Source organism: Crocuta crocuta, unplaced genomic scaffold (genome assembly GCF_008692635.1).
Source record: "Crocuta crocuta isolate KB4526 unplaced genomic scaffold, BGI_CrCroc_1.0 scaffold77, whole genome shotgun sequence".
In the NCBI taxonomy this organism is placed as follows: Eukaryota; Metazoa; Chordata; class Mammalia; order Carnivora; family Hyaenidae; genus Crocuta; species Crocuta crocuta.
In genome coordinates this window covers 4,652,642-4,677,021 of record NW_027532172.1, presented here as the reverse complement: position 1 = coordinate 4,677,021, position 24,380 = coordinate 4,652,642, and the positions used below count along the sequence as shown (strand labels likewise).

Here is a 24,380-nt window from a genome sequence, read left to right as displayed (position 1 = left end):
CCAAGAAAGATCGGTACTAAGTAATTTGGAATAGTGTCAAAGGGGATTCAATTCATTAACAGCACCGATTCTGAGGGGAGGTGCCAACTGCATTGCCCTTGAAGGGTAAGTGGTACCTTAACCTCTGGCAATGAATCACGGGATCTTTGTTTGATAAGGAAGTTGGGCAGAAATTCTGACATAGGAGAGTGTGGGAAACATGTAGAAAGAAGCTGTACTTAAAAAGGCATGCTGGGACAGATGGGTGGTTGGGAGAAGGCTCAGATGCCTGGCCAAAGAAATAAGAAGATGTTGTTAAGAAAAATTACTTGGGGGCGCCTGGGTGGCTCAGTCGGTTGGGCGTCTGACTTTGGTTCAGGTCATGATCTCACAGTTCGTGTGTTCGAGCACCACGTCGGGCTCTGTGCTGACAGCTAGCTCAGAGCCTGGAGCCTGTTTCAGAGTCTGTCTCTCTCTCTTTCTGACCCTCCCCTGCTCACACTGTCTCTCTCTCTCTCTCTCAGAAATAAAGACAACATTTAAAAAAAAGAAAAATTACTTGGAACAAAAAAAGAAAAATTGCTTGGAAAAAAGGCAAAAAGGCAGTTGGCATGTACTTTCAATGTCATACTGAGAATTAAGGGGGATGATGGTCTCATCCAAGAGTTATTTAATTACCCATATTAAAGGAATGTGCTTTGTCATTTACTATCAATTACTCTAAAGTTATATGCTAAATATTATCCAGTAGAAAAGATAATCCCAAAGTTATGGTTTGATTGCCCTGCTTGACACGAACCAATTTTATATCTTATCTAATATTTTATTTGTTTTTAAAATATTTGTTTATTTTGAGAGTGTGTGAGCATGCACTTTTGTGTGGGCAGGGAGAAAGAAAAGAGAGAGGAAGAGAGAGAATCTCAAGCAGGCTCCAAGCTGTCAGCTCAGAGCCTGATGCGGGGCTTGATCTCATGGAATCCTGAGATCAGCCAAAATCAAGAGTTGGACGCTTAACTGATCGAGCCACCTAGGTGCCCCTATCTTACCTAACATTTTAATTCTAACATTCCTTTTTTTTCTCCCAATATTCCTTTATTTATGTCTGTGAATACCCAGTTGCTCAACATGCTCTTTGAACCAGCTTTGACATCTTACTTGCACCATTATATTTGTATAAGTCATGTTTTCAATTTTTGGAAAATTATTCTTTGCCAGTATTCAGCTTGTGATGACCCACTGACCACGGGTTCTTAAGTGTCCTTTGAGGAGAAAATGTAGCCCTCACTGCAACAAGGAGCTCAACTGTAAATTGTCATTAGATTCCTCCTTCTTCATGGATTTGCAAGGAATTAGGTGAAAAAGCTGTGAAAAATGCATTCCAAGGGAGAGGGAGGCTCTTTCCCCATGGCTGTGATATTACATCATTGCACAAAACCTAGGAGGACTGACATGGCAAGTGAGCCGGACATTCTCACAGAAGCATGTGTTTAAGAATGATTTTAGGCACTATTTCTTCTCAGTCCCTGCCTTGACCACCTGCTGCTCCACTGTTGAAAGTCCCTGTTAAGGGGCACTTACTCGGGTGGAGATTGAGTGTCTGACTTCAGCTCAGGTCATGATCTCATGGTTCATGAGTTCAAGCCCCTCATTGGGCTTGCTGCTGTCAGTGCAGAGCCTGCTTTGGACCCTCTAACCCCCTCTCTCTTTATCCCTCCTGTGCTTACACACTCTCTCAAAAATAAATAAATATTAAAAAAAAGAAAGTCCATGTTAAGATATTCAGATGATCATTACTTAGCACACAGAGCTGACTACTACTTTGGTTCTCTGTGGGAAAGGATAGAATAACCTTCTTGGCTTCAAGTATGGTCCAAAGTGACTAACACCAATGGGGTTACTGTTCACTGCCTGGAAATGTTAACTGTTTAGAAGTGTTTCCTAGCTAGTTTGAGAGCTTCCCACAGGCAGAGATGCTTTCATTTATCTTCATATCCCCTATTTCTACCCACAGGAGTTGGCATACAGAAAGCATTAGATAAACTGCAGTTGAGACAACATGTTTCTGGAAAAGTCCTATTGGCAGGTACTATAACTTGTGAACCAAAAATAAAAATAAAAGATGTTCACAGAGAGAAGCAGAAATCTAATAATTTATTGCTCCAAGCTTGGGATTAATTTCAACTTGTTCGGGTTTCTCATGGTAGGGGTGAAATAGCTTGGGTTAGATAAAACAAAAGGTAACATTTGTGTAACTCAATAGAAATTAGCATTTTCAGTATAATATGAGCACTGATTATCAGACAAACCAATTTCTTAATTTAAAAAAATGCATAGGACATTATCATACTACCTTAGAGTGTATATATCATTTTTCTTTCTGATATACAAATAGTTGTGAATGCTGTCTAGGGAGGTAGGAATTAGAGTGTCAGAGGGATAAAATGACAGAAAGTTGTTTCTATCATGTGGGGGACTTGGTTGAATTATGTTCAGTCATATGTTAGGGTTAAATAAAGTGAACTGAACAGACAAAAGCTGTGCATATTATAATAGTGTTAAAAGACAGAGTTTATAAATATTAATATCTAATCTCAAAAACAATTCACATTCATTTGGAATGGACAACAGTATACATTTACATTTTTTTAAAGGTCATTTATTTTATGTGAAAAACCATTATTTTTAAAATTGTTTTAATGTTTATTTATTTTTGAGAGAGAGAGGCAGGGTGTGAGCATGGGAGAGGCAGGGAGAGAGGGAGACATGGAATTCAAAGCAGGCTCCAGGCTCTGAGGTGTCAGCATAGAGCCCAATGCGGAGCTCGAACTCATGAACCGTGAGATCATGACCTATGCCAAAGTTGGACTCTCAACCGTCTGAGCCACCCAGGCACCCCTACATTTACACTTTTGCCCAAAGCTGTCTCAACTCTCCTGATTTCTGTCAAATTATAAAATGGAGAGATCTAAACAATCTGGACATCCATCAGATTATCACATTGGTCAACCATACTGAGACATCATGCTAATTGAACCAAATAAGCAATAAATGGATAGGATTGTAAAGTCCTTGGTAAGACTCATGTGCTACAGTGGCTGGGAGATAAATCCTATAAAGATTCAGGGGTCCATCACATCCAGTAAAATTTTTAGGAGTCTAGTAGTCTGGGACATCACCTACAACATAAAAGACAAATTATTGCATCTCACACCTCCCACTACCAAAAAGAAAGCACAATACATCCTTGCCAATATTCACTACAGTCAGTTTCTTTAACTTCAGCTATTCTAATAATTGCTGTGTAGTGGTCTCTCATTCCATTTTTAATTTGCATAATTAATTTGCATGATATTGAACATCTTTTCATGTTCTTACTTGCCATCTGGATATCTTCTTTGATGAAGGGCCTGTTCAAATCTTTTAGTCATTAAAATTGTGTCATTTTCTTATTGTTGATTTCTCAGAGTTCTTTACATGTACAAGTCCTTTATCAGATATATGCCTTGCAAGGATTTTCTCCTAGTTTATCCTTTGTCTTTTCATTTTCTTAACAATGTCATTTGAAGAGCAGGAGTTTTTTAAAAATGTTTTTTAAATGTTCATTTATTTTTGAGAGAGAGAAAAAGAGAAAATGCAAGCGGGGGAGGGGCAGAGAGCGAGAGAGGAAACAGGATCCAAAGCAGGCTCTGCACTGACCGCAGAGAGCCTGACATTGGGCTGGAACTCACAGACCATGAAATCATGATCTGAGCCAAAGCCTGATGCTTAACCGACTGAGCCACCCAGGTGCCCCTGAAGAGCAGGAGTTTTAAATTTTGATGAAGTACAATTTATCAATGTGTTCTTTTATGTATTGTGCTTTTATTGCCTAAGTGAGGTCACAAGGGTTTCTTTCATTTTCTTTCTTCTTTAAAAATTTTTTAGGGGCGCCTGGGTGGCTCAGTCAGTTAAGTGTCCAACTTTGGGTCAGGTCATGATCTCATAGTCTGTGGGTTTAAGCCCCATGTCGGGCTCTGTGCTGACAGCTCAGAGCCTGGAGCCTGTTTCAGATTCTGTGTCTCCCTCTCTCTCTGCCACTCCCCCACTCACTCTCTGTCTCTCAAAATAAAAGGCCTAAAAAATTAAAAATAAATAAATAATTTATAAAACATTTGTTCTTTTTCTTTTTTTAAGACACAGAGGGAGACTGAGCTTGAATGGGGAAGGGGCAGAGAGAGAGGGAGGCACAGAATCTGAAGCAGGCTCCAGGCTCTGAGCTGTCAGCACAGAGCCCAATGTGGGGTTTGAACTCACTCACAAACCAGGAGACCATGACCTGAGCCAAAGTCAGACACTCAACCAACTGGAGTCAGCCAGGCACCCCTTCCATTTTCTTTTATAAGTTTTATAATTTGAGGTTTCACATTTAGGTCTATGATTCACTTAGAGTTAATTGCTGTATATGGTATGATATATGGATCCAAGTTTGTTTTATTTAGTTTTTGCACATGGAAGTCCAGTTGTTCAAGTATCCCTTGTTGAAAAGTATATCCTTTCTCCACTAAATTGCCTTTATGTCTTTGTTAAAAATAGTTGTCTCTACATGTGTGGGTTTGTTTTGGGATTCTATTCTATTTCTTTCCTAACTTTATGTTAAAACCAAACTATTTTTATTACTATAGCTTTATAGTAACTATTGTGATTACATAGTATGTGTTCCAACTTTGTTTTTTCTTTTTCTGAGTTGATTTGACCCTTCTAGTTCTTTGAATTTCTATGCAAATTTTATTCTTAAAAATTTTTTTAAGTTTTTATTTTTTATTTTTGACAGAGAGAGAGAGAGAGTGAGCGTAAGCTGGGGAGGGGCAGAGAGAGGGGGAGATGCAGAATTGGAAGCAGGCTCCAAGTTCTGAGCTGTCAGCACAGAGCCTGATGTGGGGCTCGAACTCATGAATCGTGAGATCATAACCTGGACTGAAATCGATGCTTAACTGACTGGGCCACCCAGGTACCCTTCTATGCAAATTTTAGAATCAGTAGCTCGATGTTTTCAAAAAAGCTTGCCAGGATTTTGACTGGTATTGCATTGAATCTATAGATAAATTTGGGGAGAATTGACATTTGAACACTATTGAGTCATTTTTAAAGGTTTATTTATTTATTTTGAGAGAGAGAGAGAGAGAGCAGGAGAGGGGCAGAGAGAGAGGGAGAGAGAAAATCCCAAGCAGGCTCTGCACTGTCAGCGTGGGGCTTGACTCAGGACTTGACTTGGGGCTCGAACTCATGAACCATGAGATCAGTACCTGAGCTAAAACCATGAGCCAACTGCTTAACTGACTGAGCCACCCAGGCACCCTGACACTATTGAGTCTTTTAACCATAAAGAAGGTATATCTTTCCATTTAATTTTTTTCAGCAGTATTTTAATTTAGGTTTTATTTTAAGCAGGTTTAATTATTCTCAGCAGTATTTTATATAGTTTTCAGTATATAGATCTTTCATACCCTTTGTAAATTTATCCCTAAGTATTTAATATTTTATATTATTGATACTGCTTTTTAACTTTAATTTCCAGATATTTTTGGTAGCATATAAAAAATTGACTTTTTTTTCCTGTGGTTTCTTCTATAAAAAGCTTTATTAAGATCTAATTCACACACAATAGAAGTCATCCATTTAAAGAATGTAATTCAATGGACTTTAGTATATCCATAGACCATTCCAATCTGAGAACATCTGTCACTTTCCCAAAAACCTCATATGCAGTATCAGCCACTCCTCATTTCTCCATCCTACCTCCATCAGCCATAGGCAGCCACTACCCTTTGTTCTGTCTCTATGGATTTGCCTATTTGCACATTTCAGATGAATAAGATCATATGATATGTGGCTAGCTTCCCTCACTTAAAACAATGTTTTTAAGATTCATCTATGTTGTAACATATTATCAGACTTCATTTCTTTCTTTTTTTTTTTTTTACTGCTGACTAATATTCCTATTGCGTGGATATACCATGTTTTGTTTATCCGTTCATCAGTTAATGTACATATTTGGGTTGTTTCCACTTTTCATTATTCTAAGTAATGCTTCTATGAAATTCATTTGCAAGTTTTGTATAGATGCATGTTTTTAATACTCAAAAGTGGAATTGCTGGGTTATGTATTAACTGTATATTTAATATTCTGAGGAACTGGGGGTGCCTAGTGGCTCAGTTGGTTGAGCATCTGACTCTTGATTTCAGCTCAGGTCATGATCCCAAGGTGTGGGATTGAGCCCCAGGTCAGGCTCTGCACTGCATGAAGCCTGGTTGGGATTCTCTCTCTCCCTCTACTCCTCTCCCCTGCTCATGCTCTTTCTCTCTTTTGAGGAACTACTCAGACTATTTTCCAAATTGGCTTCATAATTTTATATTCTAAGTGGCAATATATGAGGGTTCTAATTTCTCCACATCCTTTCAACATTTACTGTTGTCTGCCTTAAATCTAGCCATCCTAGTGGATATAAATTAGTATTTCATTATGGTTTTGATTTGCATTTCCCTAATGATAACGGCGGTATGCATTTTCTATATAAGCTTATCAGCAATTTGTAGATTTTCTTTGGAGAAGTGTCTACTCAGATCCTTTGCTCATTTTATTTTTTAATTAATTAATTGATTATTGCATAGAAGAGATTATTCTGAAATTTAGTTTCTAAAATTAATATTTGATACATTATAGTTACAAGGTTAAAGCCCTAGTTTTTCCTGTCCTTTTACATTTTGCATATAAATTTTCTTATTCTCTTAGCGATTTTTTTGAAGTATAGGTGACACACAATGTTACATTAGTTTCACTTAATATGCAACATAGTGATTTGACAGCTACCATTTGTCACCATACAACTTCTTTGCCTATTTAAAAAAATGGGTTATTGATCTTTTTATTATTAACTTTAGGAGTTCTTTATATTTCTTGGATATAAGTCTCTTATCAGATATAGGACTTGCAAATATTTTCTCCCATCCAGTGGGTTACCTTTTTACTTTCTTGATGGTATCATTTCTAGCACAAAAGTTTTAACAGTCAAAATTATTTTGGCTTTTCTTTTTTATAATTTATATTTGAGAGAGAGAGAGAGAGAGAGAGAGAGAGAGAATGAGCAGGGGAGGGGCAGAGAGAGGGAGACACAGAATCTGAAGCAGGCTCCAGGCTCTGAGCTGTCAACACAGAGCCCAACGCGGGGCTCAAACTCAGGAACCATGAGATCATGACCTGAGTCAAAGTTGGACTCAACCAACTGAGCCACCCACGTGGCCCCCCCTTTTTAAAATTTAAGTTAATCTCTGCACCCCACATGTGGCTCGAACTCATAACCTAGAGATCGAGAGTCACATGCTCTTCTGACTGAGCCAGCCAGGTGCCCCTCCTTTGTCTTTTCTTATAATACAGTCATGATTTTTAAAAAATTTACCCTCCTTGGGGTGCCTGGGTGGTTCAGTCAGTTGAGTGTTTGACTCTTGGTTTTAAAAAATTTATTTTCCCTTTTAAAAAAGTATTTCTTTAAAAAAAATTTTTAATGTTTATTTTTGAGAGAGAGACAGAGAGTGAGTGGGGAAGGGACGGAGAGAGGGAGACACAGAATCTGAAGTAGGCTTNCACATGTGGCTCGAACTCATAACCTAGAGATCGAGAGTCACATGCTCTTCTGACTGAGCCAGCCAGGTGCCCCTCCTTTGTCTTTTCTTATAATACAGTCATGATTTTTAAAAAATTTACCCTCCTTGGGGTGCCTGGGTGGTTCAGTCAGTTGAGTGACTCTTGGTTTTAAAAAATTTATTTTCCCTTTTAAAAAAGTATTTCTTTAAAAAAAATTTTTAATGTTTATTTTTGAGAGAGAGACAGAGAGTGAGTGGGGAAGGGACGGAGAGAGGGAGACACAGAATCTGAAGTAGGCTTCAGGCTTGGAGCTGTCAGCACAGAGCCTGACATGAGGCTTGAACTCACAAACTGTGAGATCATGATGTGAGCCGAAGTTGGACACTTAACTGAGCCACTCAGGCACCCCTGGACTCTGGATCTTATATAAATCTATTTTAGCAGGTTGTCTCTGATAACATGCCAGAGAGGAATGGGGTACCACCTCCTTACTGCCAGGTGGGAGTGAAATTCTTGACTTCCCGTTTGACTTTCTTGACACCTTAAGAGGGAAGTGGTGCCTTATTCTTTTGTATGGAAGTCAGATATCTTGCCTCCCACTATGACTGACATCACCTTGGTTGAGGGGGGGAGGGGTGACTTTTTGTAGGGGAGGCCTCATTATTGCTGGGTGTTGGTGAAAGTTCCATCTTCATATTCAGCTTCCTCTGATACTGAAGGGTAAAGGGAAGAGTACCATTTTATGGTTGGTGGGGACACATCTAGAGTCCCCATGTGGCCTCCACTGACACCACAGAAGGGCCTCAGTATCACCAGGCAGGGATAAAAAATCCCAACTTCCCATTCAGTCTTCTCTAATACCACCCTTACAGCTGGGAGGGGCACCCCATTCCCGAGGTATTGCTGACAGAAGTCGAGAGAGACTGTGGTTTTGTTCCATGTTGTTTGGCAGGGTAAGGAAGTATGGTCTAGTTCCCTCTCGGTAGGCTGCTGCTTCCTTGGGGCACGAGCTAGAGAAGCAGCTTGTGGGAGGTGTTTTTGTGTGTATTCCTGTTGGCCTTTCTTATTTGCCAGCTTCTGTAGCACCCAGTCTAGGGTATAGGAGACCAAGAGAGAAACCCAGGTATGTCATCACTCTGTCATCCTGCGATCCCAAAGTCCCAAGCCAGTAAGACTTTAGAGTCATTTTGGTTTATTTTAAGTATAACATCCAGGGATTTTGTGTTTTTTTATTGTTTTATTTTTTTATTATTTATTTTTCATGCTCAGGGCATGAGCTTGCGGTTCATGAGTTCGAGCCCCACATCTGGCTCTGTGCTGACAGCTCAGAGCCTGGAACCTGCTTTGGATTCTGTGCTCCCTCTCTCTATGACCCTCCCTCTGCTTGTATTGTCTGTCTCTCTAAAATAAATAAAACATTAAAAAATTGCTTAACATTGTTTTTGCAAAGAAAAGAGTTAATACAGTAGGTCTGGTTGCTCAGTCTTTGCATGTCTTTTGGGGAGCCTAGGACCCTGTTAATCCTTGGCCGACCACTAAGAATACGGCCTTCAGAAGGTTCATTATGTTCCTGGATAATGTTCTGTATGCCCAGAACAGTGGATGATGCTGGACCACTTTATCAGGATTGCTTTGCGCAAACACCAAGATTGATGTTGTACCTCATTTGACTGCTGGGGTCCCGAGTATCAGTTATCATGGATGGTCATGTAGACAAAAGAGTTGCCTATGTAACCAACCTGTGACAAAAGCTTCAGACCCTTGGACCAGAGTGAGCTTCCTTGGGAAAGATTTCACATATCCTTCCAGTCTGCTGCTAGAAGAGTGTATCCTGTGTGGTCCCAGGAGGGGAAAGACTTGGAAGCCTAAGTCTGATTTCTCTGGACTTCACCCAATGCACATTTTTGTTCTGCTCTTACTCGTTTGCTGTAATAAAGCCTTAGCTGTGAGAATAGCCTGCTAGTAAGTCTTGTGAATCATTCTTGTAAACCACCTGACTTGAGAAGTATCATGGGACTCCTAAAACTTAAAAAAATAGGCTAATTGCATATCCAGCCACATTGATATTAAACTTTTATCAGAGCTACTAGTTTACCAGTTGATTTTCTTAAATATTCTACATCATATTGTCGGCAGAAAATGCGTAATATTTTCCTCTCCCTCTTTATTTATAGGATTAATTAATCTGTTAGGCCCTCTAGTACAGTGCTATCAGTATACTTATGTTTCTAGTTTTAATGGGAAAGTTCCCAGTAGTTCCCAATGTTCCACATTAACTATGATGTTTGCTATAATTTTCCAATAAACATTTTCATATTAAATTTTCTTCTGCTTCTAGTTCACTAAGGGTATTTGGCAGTAATGAGTGTTAAACTTTATTAGTATTTTTTGCATTTACTGAGATAATCACATACATTTTTTTTTTAATTTGAGAGAGGGAGAGAGGGAGGGAAGGAAGGAGGGAGGGAGAGAGAGAGAGAGAGAGAGAGAGAGAGAGAGAGAGAGAATCTCAAGCAGGCTCCACATTCAGCGTGGAGGCTGATGCAAGGTTTGATCCCATGATCCCAGGATCATGATGTGAGCTGAAATCAAGTCTGGTGCTCAACCAACTGAGCCACACAGGTGCCCCTAAATTTTTCTTCTTTAATGAAGCAGTCTGGCATTTCTTTTAGATATTTGACTACCCTTTATTTCCTCTGTGGTTATTCAAGCTTTCTGATTTTTTTTATGATTGTCTTTTTTTTAATTAAAAAATTTTTAAAACATTTTTGAGAAAGAGAGACAGAGTGTGAGCAGGGGAGGGGCAGATAGAGAGGAGGAGACACAGAATCTAAAGCAGGCTCCAAGGCTCTGAGCTGACAGCACAGAGCCGGACATGGGGCTTGAACTCATCTCACATGACTGTGAGATCATGACCGAAGCTGAAGTCAGACACTTAATTGACTGAGCCACCCAGGCACGCCAAGCAATGTTTCTATCTAATATACTCTATCAATAAATTTGGTATCCTTCTGTGCTGACATTGCTAGGCTTTGCTTTTTAGCTGTTATGTCAGACCAGGCTTGTGTAGGTAATTTCAAAGAGTAACAATATTTTCCATCCAAATTGCTCTTCCAAAACTTTGCCACTCCCCCATTAAGCGGTGGAGTTACGTTCCCTCCCCTTGAACTCGAGTGGGCCTTGTGATTGCTTCAATTAATACAGTATAGTGGAAGTAAATGCTATATGACTTCTAAGGCTGGGTCATAAAAGGCAATGTAGACTTTACTTGGCTCTTTTTAGGAGGCTCACTGTTAGAAACAGCCACTATACTAAGAAAAAGCTCGGGCCACATGAAAGGGTCTAACAGGAAGAACTAAGGACTTTAGTCCTAAGCCCTGGCCGAGCTGCCAGCCAACAGCCTGTACCAACTTGTCTGCAACTTGTGTGAGCCCCTTGGAAACAAATCTGCCAGCTCTCAGTATAGCTGTCCCAGGTGATCCCGTGTGGAGCAGAGAGCCTAACCTTCCCTGCCTGAGTTTTGACCAAGTGAAAATTTGTGAGCACAATAAATGACTATTTTTTACTTTATTATTTTATTTTATTAAAAAATTTTTTAGCACTGCTAGGAATTTACCCAAGGGATATAGAAATGCTGAGGCATAGGAGCACATGTACCCCAATGTTCATAGCAGCACTCTCAACAATAGCCAAAACATGGAAAGAGCCTAAGTGTCCATCCACGGACGAATGGATCAAGAAGATGTGGTTTATCTATACCATGGAATACTACATGGCAATGAGAAACAATGAAATCTGGCCATGTGTAGCAACATGGATGGACCTTGAGGGTGTTATGCTGAGCGAAATAAGTCAGGCAGAGAAGGACAAATATCATATGTTTGCACGTATAGGAGGATTAGGAGGAACTTGACGGAGGAACAAGGGGGAGAAGAAGGGCGGAAATGGTGGGGGAAAGGGAGAGAGGCAAACCATGAGAGACTCTTGAATGCTGACAAAAACTGAGGACTGATGGATGTGGGGGGGAGGGGGGATGGGCATGGAGGAGGGCACTTGTGGGGATGAGCACTGGGTGTTATGTGGAAACTAATTTGACAATAAACTATTTGTAAAAAAATAAAAATAAAAATAAAGTTAATGAGCAAGAAAAAAAATTTTTTTAATGTTTATTTTTGAGAGAGCAAGTGAGACAGAGTGTGAGCAGGGGAAGGGGCAGAGAGAAAGGGAAACAGAATCGGAAGCAGGCTCCAGGCTCTGAGCTGTCAGCACAGAGCCCGACGTGGCACTTGAACTCACAAACCGTGAGATCATGACCTGAGCCTTAACCGACTGAGCCACCCCGGCGCCCCGTGACTATTTTTTATTTTAAATCACTGTTTTATTGTGCAGCCATTTGATAACATACAAAGATAAATATGAAAAGTAGTTGAGAGTGGTAAGCATATTGCTTTTGAATTTCTCTTTTCATTCATTTAAAAGCTTTCTTCTCACTGGNTAAAAATAAAAAAAAAAAAGCTTTCTTCTCATGGCTTCCACAAGACCACACTCCCTTGTTTTCTTCACCTTTGTCCCTTTGGTGGCTGATCGTTCTTTATGACCTGTAAATACTAATGTTCCCAAATGCTCAATCCTGGGCTCTGTCCTTTTATCTGCCCTTTTCTCTAGCTATACTTTCTCCTAGGAGACGTCATGCAGATTTGTACCCTGATGACTCCAAAATCTATGTGTCTACATCTAGAGCATTCCTCTAAATTCTTGACTGGTATCATTGAACTGGTCACTTTGTGTCTCCATCTGAATGTTTAGCAACATTTTATGCCTTAATATGTTCTAAGCAGAATTATTAATACCACGTCCCCCGACCTATTTCTTCCCCAGTCTCCATAAGTCTCCACAAGTCAATCAGTTGCTGAGGTAAAAAATTTAGGATTTATCTTTGCTTTCTTTCTCTCACTTCCTGCATCCAAACCATCAGCACTATTAACAGACAATATTCTTCATCTCTCATCGTTCAGATATATTTATAAAAGCACTTACATGAACATGCGTATATATGGCTTTTGGCTTAATTGAAATAGACTCCAAACACATATTACTCTGGAACTTAACTTTTTTTGTTGACATCCCTGTGCCAGTAAATGCAGATCCAGCTCTATTTTTTTCTCCCAATTTCTTAATGGATCTCTAAATATATACAAATATCTGTAGTTTTATATATACACAGGATCACAATATATTTACTGGGTTGTGGTGGTAATATTCTTTTTTTTTCCTATCACTTCCTCCTTCCTTCGTTTCTCAAATGAAGGATAATCAAGATAACTCAACTAGAGGCACCTGGGTGGCTCAGCCAGTTAAGTGTCCAACTCGATCTCACAGTTCATGGGATCGAGCCCCATGACAGGCTCTGTGCCACTAGCACTTGGGATTCTCTCTCTGCCCCTCCATCATTTGCGTGTGTGCGTGCTCTCTCTCAATAAATAAATAAACCTTAAAAATGTTTTAAAAAGATAACTAGATGGTATATATTCATCTGTATCTTTCTTCATACTCAAAAAGTTAAAAAAAAAAAACCCAACCATATGTGTATATATAAGTTTAAGCATCTTAAGCTTTTCCCATTCAACAAATCCCAAAACCTTATGGAAACTCCTCCAGAACATCTAGTATAGTGAAAATTCATTCTTTTAAATGACAGTGCTAGCATTCCTTGGTATAAATATTGCAAAATGTATTCTTCCATTCTTCCATTCCATTGTTTATGACCATACTCTTTATTTTCCCCAATACAAGTAATGATACAATATCTTTGTACATTTATTCTTTGTACAGTATTTTTATTTCTATAAACTAGAATTTCAGAAATAGAATTTGCTGAGTCAAAGGATACACACAAGTTTTTATTAAATTGTAAATAGATACAATTATTAATCAAGCAGAGGGTAGACAAAATAACAGTAAAACAACTATGTACTTACCACCAATTTAAGAAACAGAGCTTTAGCCATTCTCTGAAGCCTCCTGGGTGCTCCCATATGATTCCTTTTCCCCCTATAGAAAAAAAAATCTGAATTTTTTTTACTTCTTCCTTCAATTTTCCCTTTGAGTTTTGTCATGTTTTTAAAAAATGTCTGGTTATTTCTTTTTAGGGGAGAGGAGCAGAGAGAAAGAGAGAGTCTCAAGCAGGCTCCACACTGTCAATGCAGAGCTTGATGTGGGGCTTCATCTCACAAGCTGTGAGATCATGACCTGAGCCAAAATCAAGATTCAGATGCTTATCCAACTGAGCTACCCCTGAATTTTGTTTAAATCCCTGCATAATCTGTTAATTTTGACTTGTAAAACTTCATATAAATGGAAAAAAATTATATATTCTTTTATGTCTTTTTTTCCTGCTCATGTTCCTGAGATTTTTTATTTTTTAAACATTTACTTATTTTTTTGTTTGTTTGAGAGACAGAGCATAAGCGGGGGAGGGTCAGAGAGAGAGGGAGACACAGAAGCAGGCTCCAAACTCTGAGCTGTCAGCATAGAGCCTGATGTGGGACTTGAACCCACAAATCATGAGATCATGATGTGAGCCAAAGTCAGATGCTTAACTGACAGAGCCATTCAGGTGCCCCTGTTCCTGAGATTTAACCATTTTGATAGGTGTAGCTGGAAATTTCATTTTATTTTTTATTTGGGGGAGGGTAGAGAGAGAGGGACAGCGGATTTGAAGCAGGCTCTAGGCTGAGAGTGGAGAGCTCGATGTGGGGCTTGAACTCATGAACTGTGAGATCATGGCCTGAGCTGAATTTGGACACTTAACCAATTGAGCCACCCAGGTGCCCATTTTCAAATGGTGTTTTATCATTCATCACATAAATATACTACAATTGATGGGACATTTGCCAATACTGCTATGAACATTTCCAAACATGGCCTTTGTGGTACATGTGCAAGTTTCTCTAGTTTGCATATCTAAGAGTGTAATTGTTGGGCTGTAGTATATGCCCATAATCAACTTTACTAGGTAATGTCAAATTGTTTTTCAAAGCCGTTATACCAATTAACACTTCCACTAACACTGCATTGAGTCTGATTTCCCTAAAACATCTTTTCAATATTTCTTAGCTATTAATTTTTCCTCTTTGGTGATATTTGCCAATTTAAAAAATTGGGTTGTCTTTTTCTGATTTGCATGAGTTTGTTATATATGCTAGATCAGCGCCATCCAACAGAAATAAAGTGCAATTTTTTGTACAAAATTAAAAAATTAATTTTTACAAAATTACAAAAATGTAATTTCCAATATTCTAGAAGCCACATTTAAAACAGTGATAAGAAACAGGCCAAATTAATTTTAATAATATTTTTTACTTAATACAATCTACTTACCAAAATATTATCATTTCAACATGTAATGCATAAAAAAATTTTTTTTGTACAACTCTTTGCAATCTGGTATCTATTTCATACTTACAACACATCTTAATTTGGCCTAGTTACATTTTAAGTACTCACCAGCCTCATGTGGTTAATAGCCACTGTACTGAGGTGTAGATACTTTTGTTGTTATTATGTATGTTACAGGTCTTTCCTTCCAGTTTATGATTTTTCCTTCTACTTTTTGTCTTTTGACAACAAAGTTTCAAGGGAGCTGAATTTTGACTTCTTTGGTCTACACTTTGAATTTTAAGAACATTTTTTTCTACCACATAGGCATGTACCAAAGATAATGTATTATTCTACATTTTATTTTAAATCTTTTCATGTTTTGCCTTTTATATTGAAGTCTTTAATCCATCTGGAATTGACTTTTGGGTTAAATGAGGATCCGTTTTTACTTGCTCTCCAGATGGATAACCCAGCTCTGATATTCTGGTGTTGGTGTTGTTTTTGTAAATAGTATGTTTTATTTGCTTGTACTTTCTAACTGCTGGATCATGGAAATGCAGTTGACTTATTTTTTTATCTGAAAAACTGGAAGAAATGTCTTTAGTTCTTATTCTGTAAATTATTTGGGGTTCTCTAAATAGATAATCGTATCACTTGTAAATAATAACTGTCCTTTTCATTCCTTACATGTTTTATTTCTTTCATTGTTTTATTTTGCTGGCTAGGACTCAAGTACAATGTTGAAAAGAAATGATGTAGCAAAAAAAGAAAAAAGAAAAAAGAAATGGTGATAGCAAACATTTAAAAATATTTTTTAGTGTTTGTTTATTTTTGAGAGACAGAGACAGTGCATGAGTGGGGCAGGGGCAGAGAGAGAGACACACACAGAATCTGAAGCAGGCTCCAGGCTCTGAGCTGTCAGCACTGAGCCTGATGCAGGGCTTGAACCCACAGACAGTAAGATTATGACTTGAGCCAAAGTTGGTCGCTCAACTGACTGAGCCACCCAGTCACCCCACAATGTTTTTTCTTTTTAATTCTAAAAAAATTTTAAAAATGCTTTATCTCACAATTATGTATCATGTTTGCTCTAGATCTTTATCAGGTTAAGGCAGTTTCCTTCTATTCCTGGTTTGTTAAAGGGTTCCCCCCGCCCTTTTTCTGTTTTTAAAATTAAGAATGGTTACTGAATGTTAACCCTTTTGCCTGTATCTAAAAGCATTTGGTCGTACCATCTTGTATTAGCTTTCAGTTGCTGCTGTAACAAATTGCTACAAACTTAGAAGCTTGAGACAACATAAATTTCTGCACACCAGAAATCCAGTATGGGTCTAACTGAACTAAAAATGGTGTTGGCAGGCTGCATTCCATTCTGGAGGCTCAGGGAGGAAATCTATTTCCTGCTCATTTGGGTTATAGGCAGAATTCAGTTCCTAGAGGTTGTAGGACCACAGTCCCTGTTTTCTTGCTGGCTGTAAAATGAGTGAGAGTTATTCTCATTTTGCAGAGGCTGTCACATTCCTTGGCTCATGGCAGTTTTCTTCCATTTTCAAAGCCAGCAACAGGCAGGTTGAGTCCTTGCCCTTTTTCTTCTCTCTTACCAACCCTTTTGCCTTCCTCTTCCATTTTTAAGGATTTGTTTTTAGACCAGGCCCAGATAATCCAAGATAACCTCCCCATATCAAGGTGTGGAACTCAGTCACATTCAAGTCCCTTTTGCCACACAAAGAAAAATATTCAGGTTCCAGGGATCAGGAAGTGGACATCGTTAGGAGCTATTATTCTGCCTACCACACCATCAAAATTTGTTAATATGGTGAATTACTTTAAAAAGTTTGCAATATTGAACCCTAACTTTCATTCCTGAAATAAATTCAACTTTATTATGATTTTTATCATTTTGGATTTGCTTTAATATTTTGTTCAGGATTATTCCATCTTTGTTCAAGAATAAGAATAGCTTGGGGCGCCTGGGTGGCTTAGTCGGTTAAGCGTCCGACTTTCGCTTAGGTCATGATCTCGCGGTTCGTGGGTTCGAGCCCTGCGTCGGGCTCTGTGATGACTGCCAGCTCAGAGCCCTGGAGTCTGTTTCAGATTCTGTGCCTCCCTCTCTCTCTGACCCTCCCCTGCTCACGCTGTTTCTCTCTCCTAGAAATACCTCTCCTAAAAATAAATAAATAAAACAAAAAAAAAATTAAAAAAAAAAAAGAATAAGAATAGCTTGTAACTTTTTCCTTTTTTGTCCTATCTTTGTTTGTCTGGGTCTGTCTGTCCATCTATCCCTTCCTTTCTTTTTGAGGAAAAATTGATTACTGATTTTTTATTAAAAAATTTTTAAAAATGTTTATTTATTTTGAGAGTGAGCGAGGGAGGGACAGAGAAAGAGGGAGAGAGAGAATCCCAACTAGGCTCCATGCCCAGACTGTGAGATCATGACATGAGCTGAAATGAAGAGCCAGACACTTAACTGATGAGCCACCCAGGCATCCCAGATTACTGATTAATTTTTTTCATAGTTTTAGGAACAGATAGGTTTTTCATTTCTCACTAAGTCAGTTTTGCTAATTTGTATTATGTTAGAAAGTTAACCAAGTTGATTTAAGTTTTCAGATCTATTGGTATCAGATTGTTCATTTTTTGGGTTAATTTTATAATCTCAGTAGTTTCCATAGTTTTGTCCCTCTTTTCATTATTTGTATCTTCTATTTCTCCCGCAATTTGTCAGAAGTTGGTCGAATTGTTCGTTCAGGAAGAATAAATTGTTGGCTTTGTGCATCTTCTCCGTTGTACGTACTTTCTTTCATTAATTTTGTACTCTGATCTTTTTCTTTACTTAAGTTTGACATGTAATTGTCAATTTTGTCTCCCCCCTTAAGTATTTAAATTCCTAACTTTCCTCTAATTACTGCTTTATCTATGATTTTGATATTTCACTACTTATTCTAGTTTTATTGAGAAATGATTGCTATAAATCACTGTGTAAGTTTAAGGCATACAGTGTGATGGTCTGATTTACGTATATTGTGAAGTAATTACCACATTAGGTTCAGCTAACATACATCATCTCATATAGAAACCAAAAAAAGAAAAAAGAAAAAATTTTTCCTAGTGAGGAGAATCCAGGAATTACTATTCATTGTCCTTCAGCATCAATTATTTTGTGATTCCCAGTATAGTTTTTTTTTCTGACCAATGAGTTATTTACAAGCATGCTTTTGAATATTCAAATATGTTTTTCCCCCATTAGTGATTTCTAACTTAATTGCATGTTTGTTAGAGAACATGGCTTATGCAACACCAATCATCTGAAATTTGTTGAGAATTACAAATTCTCATGGACATACAAATATCTACATGGACATACATGAGGTCAATTTTCATAAATATCCCATATGTGTACATTAGAAGGATATGAATACTCTAGAGTGCAACATTTCATGTCTATTAATTCAATCTCCTTTTTTAAAAAATGTATTTATTTTGAGAGAGAGAAAGAGAGAGAGAGAGAGAAAATGAGCAGGGGAGGGGCAGAGAGGGAGGTAGAGAGAGAATCCTAAGCAGGCTTCGTACTGTCAGCACAGAGCCAGACATGGGGCTCCTATTCACAGACCCTGAGATAATGACCTGAGCTGAAATCCAGAGTCAGACCTTTAACAGACCAAGCCACCCAGGTGTCCCTCAATTTTCTTAATTATGTTGCTTGTATCTTCTGATTCTTGTCTGTGAGATCTATCCATTATATTGAGGTGTATTAAAATCTCCACTACAGGGGCATCTGGGTGGCTTAGTCAGTTAAGTGTTCGACTTTCGCTTAGGTCATGATCTCGTGGTTCGTGGGTTCGAGCCCCGCGTCGGGCTCTGTGCTGACTGCCAGCCCAGAGCCTGGAGCCTGTTTCAGAGTCTGTATCTCCCTCTCTCTCTGACCCTCCCCTGCTCACGCTGTCTCTCTCTCTCTCTCTCTCTCCTAGAAATAAAAATATAAAAAAAAATTAAAATCTCTACTACAGTGGGAAATTTATACATTTTTCTTGTAGTTCTGTCGAAGTTTGCTTTCAGTATTTTAAGGACATGTAATTATATGCATGCATGGTTAGAATTTTGAGGTCCTAGGGTCCTGAACTCATCATTACTTAGTAACCTTCATTTATTCTTAGTTTGTCTGATGTTCCCGGTAGGCTTTCTACTGATATTTTACACAGACATCTTTTTCCATCCTTCTATATTTTTCTATGTTCTTGGTTTTGAGAATGTTTCAAAAATAGCATATTGTTGGATTTTGTCTGTTTACATTCTTATTTAAAATTGGAGATGTTATTTGATTTACATTTACTGTAGTTACTGAGATATTTGCATTTATTTTTACCATATTTTTTGTGATTTCTATTTGTTTCACTATTTCTTTTTTCACCATACGTTGCTTCTTTTTGTAATTTTATTCTATTTCTTCCTTCTATTAATTAATTAATTAATTTATTTATTTATTTATTTATTTAATGTTTTATTTATTTCTAGGAGAGAGAGAGACAGCGTGAGCAGGGGAGGGTCAGAGAGAGAGGGAGTCACAGACTGAAACAGGCTCCAGGCTCTGAGCTGGCAGTCAGCACAGAGCCCGACGCGGGGCTCGAACCCACGAACCGCGAGATCATGACCCAAGCGAAAGTCGGACGCTTAACCGACTAAGCCACCCAGGCGCCCCTTCCTTCTATTAATTTAAAAATTAAAATTCTCTTAGTAGTTACCTGAGATATTTTAACTTGAACACTTAAAGAATAAAGCTTACTCAGTATTTTTGCCCCCTTCCCAAATAATACAAGGATTCTGGAAAACTTTAACTCCAATCACCATCCCTACCCTTCCCACTTTCCAAGTATAACTTTGTTGTCCAAGATATTAGTTCTATCCTGCTTTACTCTATTAACCACACACGTTATTAGTATTATTCCTTTATTACATTTTTAGTTTTAACCATACCAATTTCTTTGGTCATTGTTCCTTCTTGTATCAGGGAGTATTTTCTGTTGGTGGTAAATTCCAAATTTTTGTCTGAAAATATCTTGAATCACATAGCCAGTTTCAAATCCTGGCTCTACCAATCCTTAAGTTATGTGACTCTAGGTAAGTACCTTGACCTCTAGGATCTTTGGTTTATTACTCTGTTAAAATGAGTTTCATCCTTTGCTGGGAGAGACAAGGCTGGGAGGGAGGATGCACTAAGTAGCCCCTGAGATCCAAGATGCCAAGATCCAAAACACAACAGAACAAAGACTATAATCACTTCCCTGAGTGTTTGATACTCTTGTGGATAAGACGAGATTAACACATATTGAAAATAAATCAGCTAATAATATTCCCGTGTGCTTTGTGGCTAAGTGTATGGCTCTTTCAGGTCACCACTTTCAAGCCCAGTGAAAGGGTTGGCTCCTAGGGGCTTATGAAGGAGTCTTCACAGGAGGCGTGCTTACCTGGATGTCAGCAGCCTATCAGCTGCTCAACAATGTACTCTTGACAGAAAAATCCAACGTGAACACTTCAGGAGTTTCTAAAAGAAAAAGAGTAGAAAAAGGTAAGGTTTTCAAAAAAGTAGTGAAGTATTTATTACACCTGGCACATACAGGCCAAACACTATAAAATATGAGAGACAATAATGCTTCTGCCTACAATGAACTTACAAGAGTTGGGAAGATAGTTAGGTAATGAAAGCCAGTTAACAAAGAGGTATGGAAGAGAAAAGACAACTACAGAGTATACTACTACCATAGAGGAAGATGCTCAGTTAACATAAATAATGTCTGTGATAGGACTCAATATAGATTGTGTATCGTTTTGTCGATTCCCCTTGTGTTGAGATCTGCAGACTGAACATGATTAAAAATCAATTGTAATTATACCCTTTTCTCTAAGGAATTCCAGAGCTAAAGGGTGTGATAGATTTGTGTAGAACAGTTGAAATAACCATTATTCTAAAGGAAGCTATCTTTCTTTTGTAAACTGATTAAATCTAAAATAACTCTTTTTTTTTTTAAAATTTTTTTTTTANGAAATAACCATTATTCTAAAGGAAGCTATCTTTCTTTTGTAAACTGATTAAATCTAAAATAACTTTCTTTTTTTTTTAAATTTTTTTTTTATAGTTTATTCATTTTGAGACAGAGAGAGACATAGCGTGAGTGGGGGAGGGGCAGAGAGAGATGGAGACACAGACTGAAACAGGCTCCAGGCTCTGAGCTGTCAGCCTACAGCCTGATGCGGGGCTCGAACCCACGATCTGTGAGATCTGACCTGAGCCGAAGTCGGACGCTTAACCGACTGAGCCACCCAGGCACCCCAAAATCTAAAATAACTTTCAATTATGTTGGACTTTAGGTAGCTACATAAATTTATAAGGTAGCTAATTTTTTAGTTCATGGCTATTAGTTTAAGTACTTTCTTAGACAATATCACATTTGATGTTCCCTAAATGCTAAGATTTTGGTTGTATATATTTCTATCCTACAGGGAAGTAAATATATATTTAAACCACTTGATCCAAGTTTTTCATTTGTAGAGTTATACATTTTGTTCTAAAAACTGTCTCATTATATTTTTAATTAACAGAAAGGAATTAATTTCATTTGTAACAGAATAATTTGTTGATCTATTAAAATTAAGCAGTAAATCACCATAAAAAACACAGTATATAACAGCTTCTAAATAACTAATTCATGTTTCTATTCAAATGCTACGATGGACCTGTATGTATTTTTTTGAGGGGGGGTTAATATACAATTAAAGTAACAGCTAATTTTGGGTTCCTAGAAACCAAATAAAGAAAAATACATTTTTGGAATATGTAATACACACGATTCCTCTATTTAAAAGCACACTGAGGGAGAAAAGAATAAATAGATAAGGATCATGTCAGCTGGGAATGGATTCAAGATAATATTTAAATAATCACGGAAAGTGAGTAAGTATCTCACAAACTGTTGTGATCTACATGAGTCTTGTACTGGCAAGCCTGAACTTTCAAACATTTGATCTTGATATAACCCAGCCTTGGGTATGTATTCATGTATACTCCACTCCCAAACTGCCTCTCTGATACCATATTCAACCTTTCATATATTAGCAGATGACTATTAACCACAGGCTATGGCTGCCAGAATAGGCCTGACTCTGCCAAGGTAAGAGTTTATGTGGGAGCACATGCGTAGAGACACAACTGCCCACACTGCCCTGCTCCCACTGCCAATGTTGGCCTTGTTGCCACTGTCAACTCTGCCCCCTCTTGGCAAAGCAAGGAACTTTGAGGAGTCCCAGGAGTGAAGGCGTGGGGCTTGCAGGTCTCTTCCGAATTGGCATCTCTTGAGCACAACCAGTCTCCTGATAATACTCACCTGGGGAAAAGATTTGGGGAGAGAAGAGTAGGATGGGAAGAGGCAAGAGTAAGTGATTAGGAGTGGTTTCCCCATTCAGCTTCAGCTGTGGGTTCAAGGGTGGGGACGACTATTTCCCTCTCTCTAGAGCTTTAGCCAGGTTCCCATGTGAAGCAGGAGAGCTTTGGCCTGGACACACTGGGGGGCGGAGGGAAGGTACTGCCCAGTGGCACTTTAGAGTACCTCACTATCTTGATTGTACTGCTTCTGTGTCAGTTCTGTCTTGCCAGTATATTACCTTAAACATTTTGTTTACAAATAGTAGTTTTGAAGACGGTGCTCAAGGGATCACCTGGTGCCTCTGCCATCCCCTCAGCTACATATTTTTTCTTTTCCCAACTCTTTACAAGGTACCTGGAGCCCAACTGTGGACAATGTCCAACTTTTGGCCTTGTGTCTCCCCTAAGGCAAGAGATGCCTGAGTCAACTTTGTTTCAAAGTCACTAAAGGCTACGCTGGGGTCCCCTGGGGATGGAGTGGTCTGGGTCAACAGGAAGCATTAATGGCAGGAACAATCATGAAGGTTTTTATGCTCTTCAGAGCACTAGGGATAAATGCTTCTTATGTTTCACCTTAAGATGTTTGATATTTTCCCTTCGAGCACATTTGCAGAGGGCTTTATGTAACAGAAAAGGAGACATTCAATATATAATAATGCTAAAGACCAAATTATTCCACAGCTTTGATCAAGAGGCCACGCCCAAGAATATGTTCTGAAGATATGTTCTCTTTGGATTTAAAATATATGCACAGAAAAAGCGCTGGTACAACAACAGATGAAGGCATTTAATAGTATTCAATCCTCCAATCCTTTTCTTGCATGAAAAGTCACCATGCCCAGTGTCACATACTAGAAAGTGGCAGGGCTGGTACACTTAACCACTGCCCTGAAATGTCTGATTAGGCGCTGACATGGACTGAAGGTTTAGAGCTTTACAAATAGTCTCTCATTTAACCCTTAACAGCAGTGAGAGGACCTGTCCCCATTAATATCCTCATCTTAACAATGAGAAAAAAAAAAAAAAGCACAGAAAAATTGTGTAACATTCATGGTCTGTAAAGAAGTGGTCACTGGAGACTTGAACCTAGGGAGTCAGATAGGCCCTGTACCTGGATCCCATGCCTAAAGGCAACAGAAAAAAAAAACACCCAAAAATAACAACCCCAAAATGGTCCCCAAATGAGAAACAATGATGCTAAAACGCGATAGACACTGCCTGCGTAAGCATTTACACATGCAGGCGCGCACACCTGCGCGCGCACACTTACAGGATATAAAAAAGAGCTAATGAAGGATGTCAATTCGCTTAGGTCACATTTCAGTAATTAGGACACATACCGTCTTGGTTTAGGCTGCTGTAACACTGGGCTGTGGGGCTATAAACAACCGAAATTTATTTCTGACAGTTCTGCACGCTGGGAATCGGAGAGCAGGGTGCCGGCATGGCTGCGGTCTGCTGGGGGAACTCTTCAGGGTTGTAGCCGGCCCCTTCTCCTTGAATCTTCCCTCACGTGGCAGACAGCACAGTAAGAGCGCTCAACGGGGTCCCTTATATAAGGGCACTAATTCCACTCAGGAGGGCTCCACCCTCAAGACCTAATCACCTCAAAGGCCCCACTTCCTAATACCTAGGAGGTGAGGGTTTTCAACGGTGTGAATTGGGTGGGTGGGAGGCACACGAACATTCAGTCCACAACACAGACTTCCGTGCGGCTCTTTGCTGGTAAAATCCTATTCAAAGTTATAGCGATCCTGTGAACTCCCAATTTCAAAACGATCAGTTGCCAGGAACCCTTCAACGTCCTGAGCGTTTAGTTAAACGCTTTACGCATTCTTGTTTCTCCTTGCAAAAATAAGAACTAAAAACCCTGGCTCTTTCAAGGTGTCCCATCTTGTCATCTTTGCAGGCTGCAGTGATTAGCAGCCTTTAAACAGGATGTTTGTTCCAAGGCCTTAGGAACCCCACGGAAGACTGGCGCGGTGGCCA

The 24,380-nt window shown here is 38.8% G+C and overlaps 1 long non-coding RNA gene across 2 annotated transcripts in view; it reads right to left on the bottom strand.

The window, feature by feature from the left end:
• The window catches only part of LOC144242403 (uncharacterized), a 40,396-nt gene that overhangs the window by 15,653 nt on the left and 363 nt on the right, over window positions 1–24,380 (bottom strand). For both annotated transcript variants that reach the window (XR_013338333.1, XR_013338334.1), the window contains exons 2-3: window positions 20,440–20,516; window positions 13,576–13,648 (exon numbers count right to left, since the gene is read on the bottom strand). This is a non-coding gene — a long non-coding RNA (uncharacterized LOC144242403). The remainder of the gene's footprint in view (window positions 1–13,575; window positions 13,649–20,439; window positions 20,517–24,380) is intronic.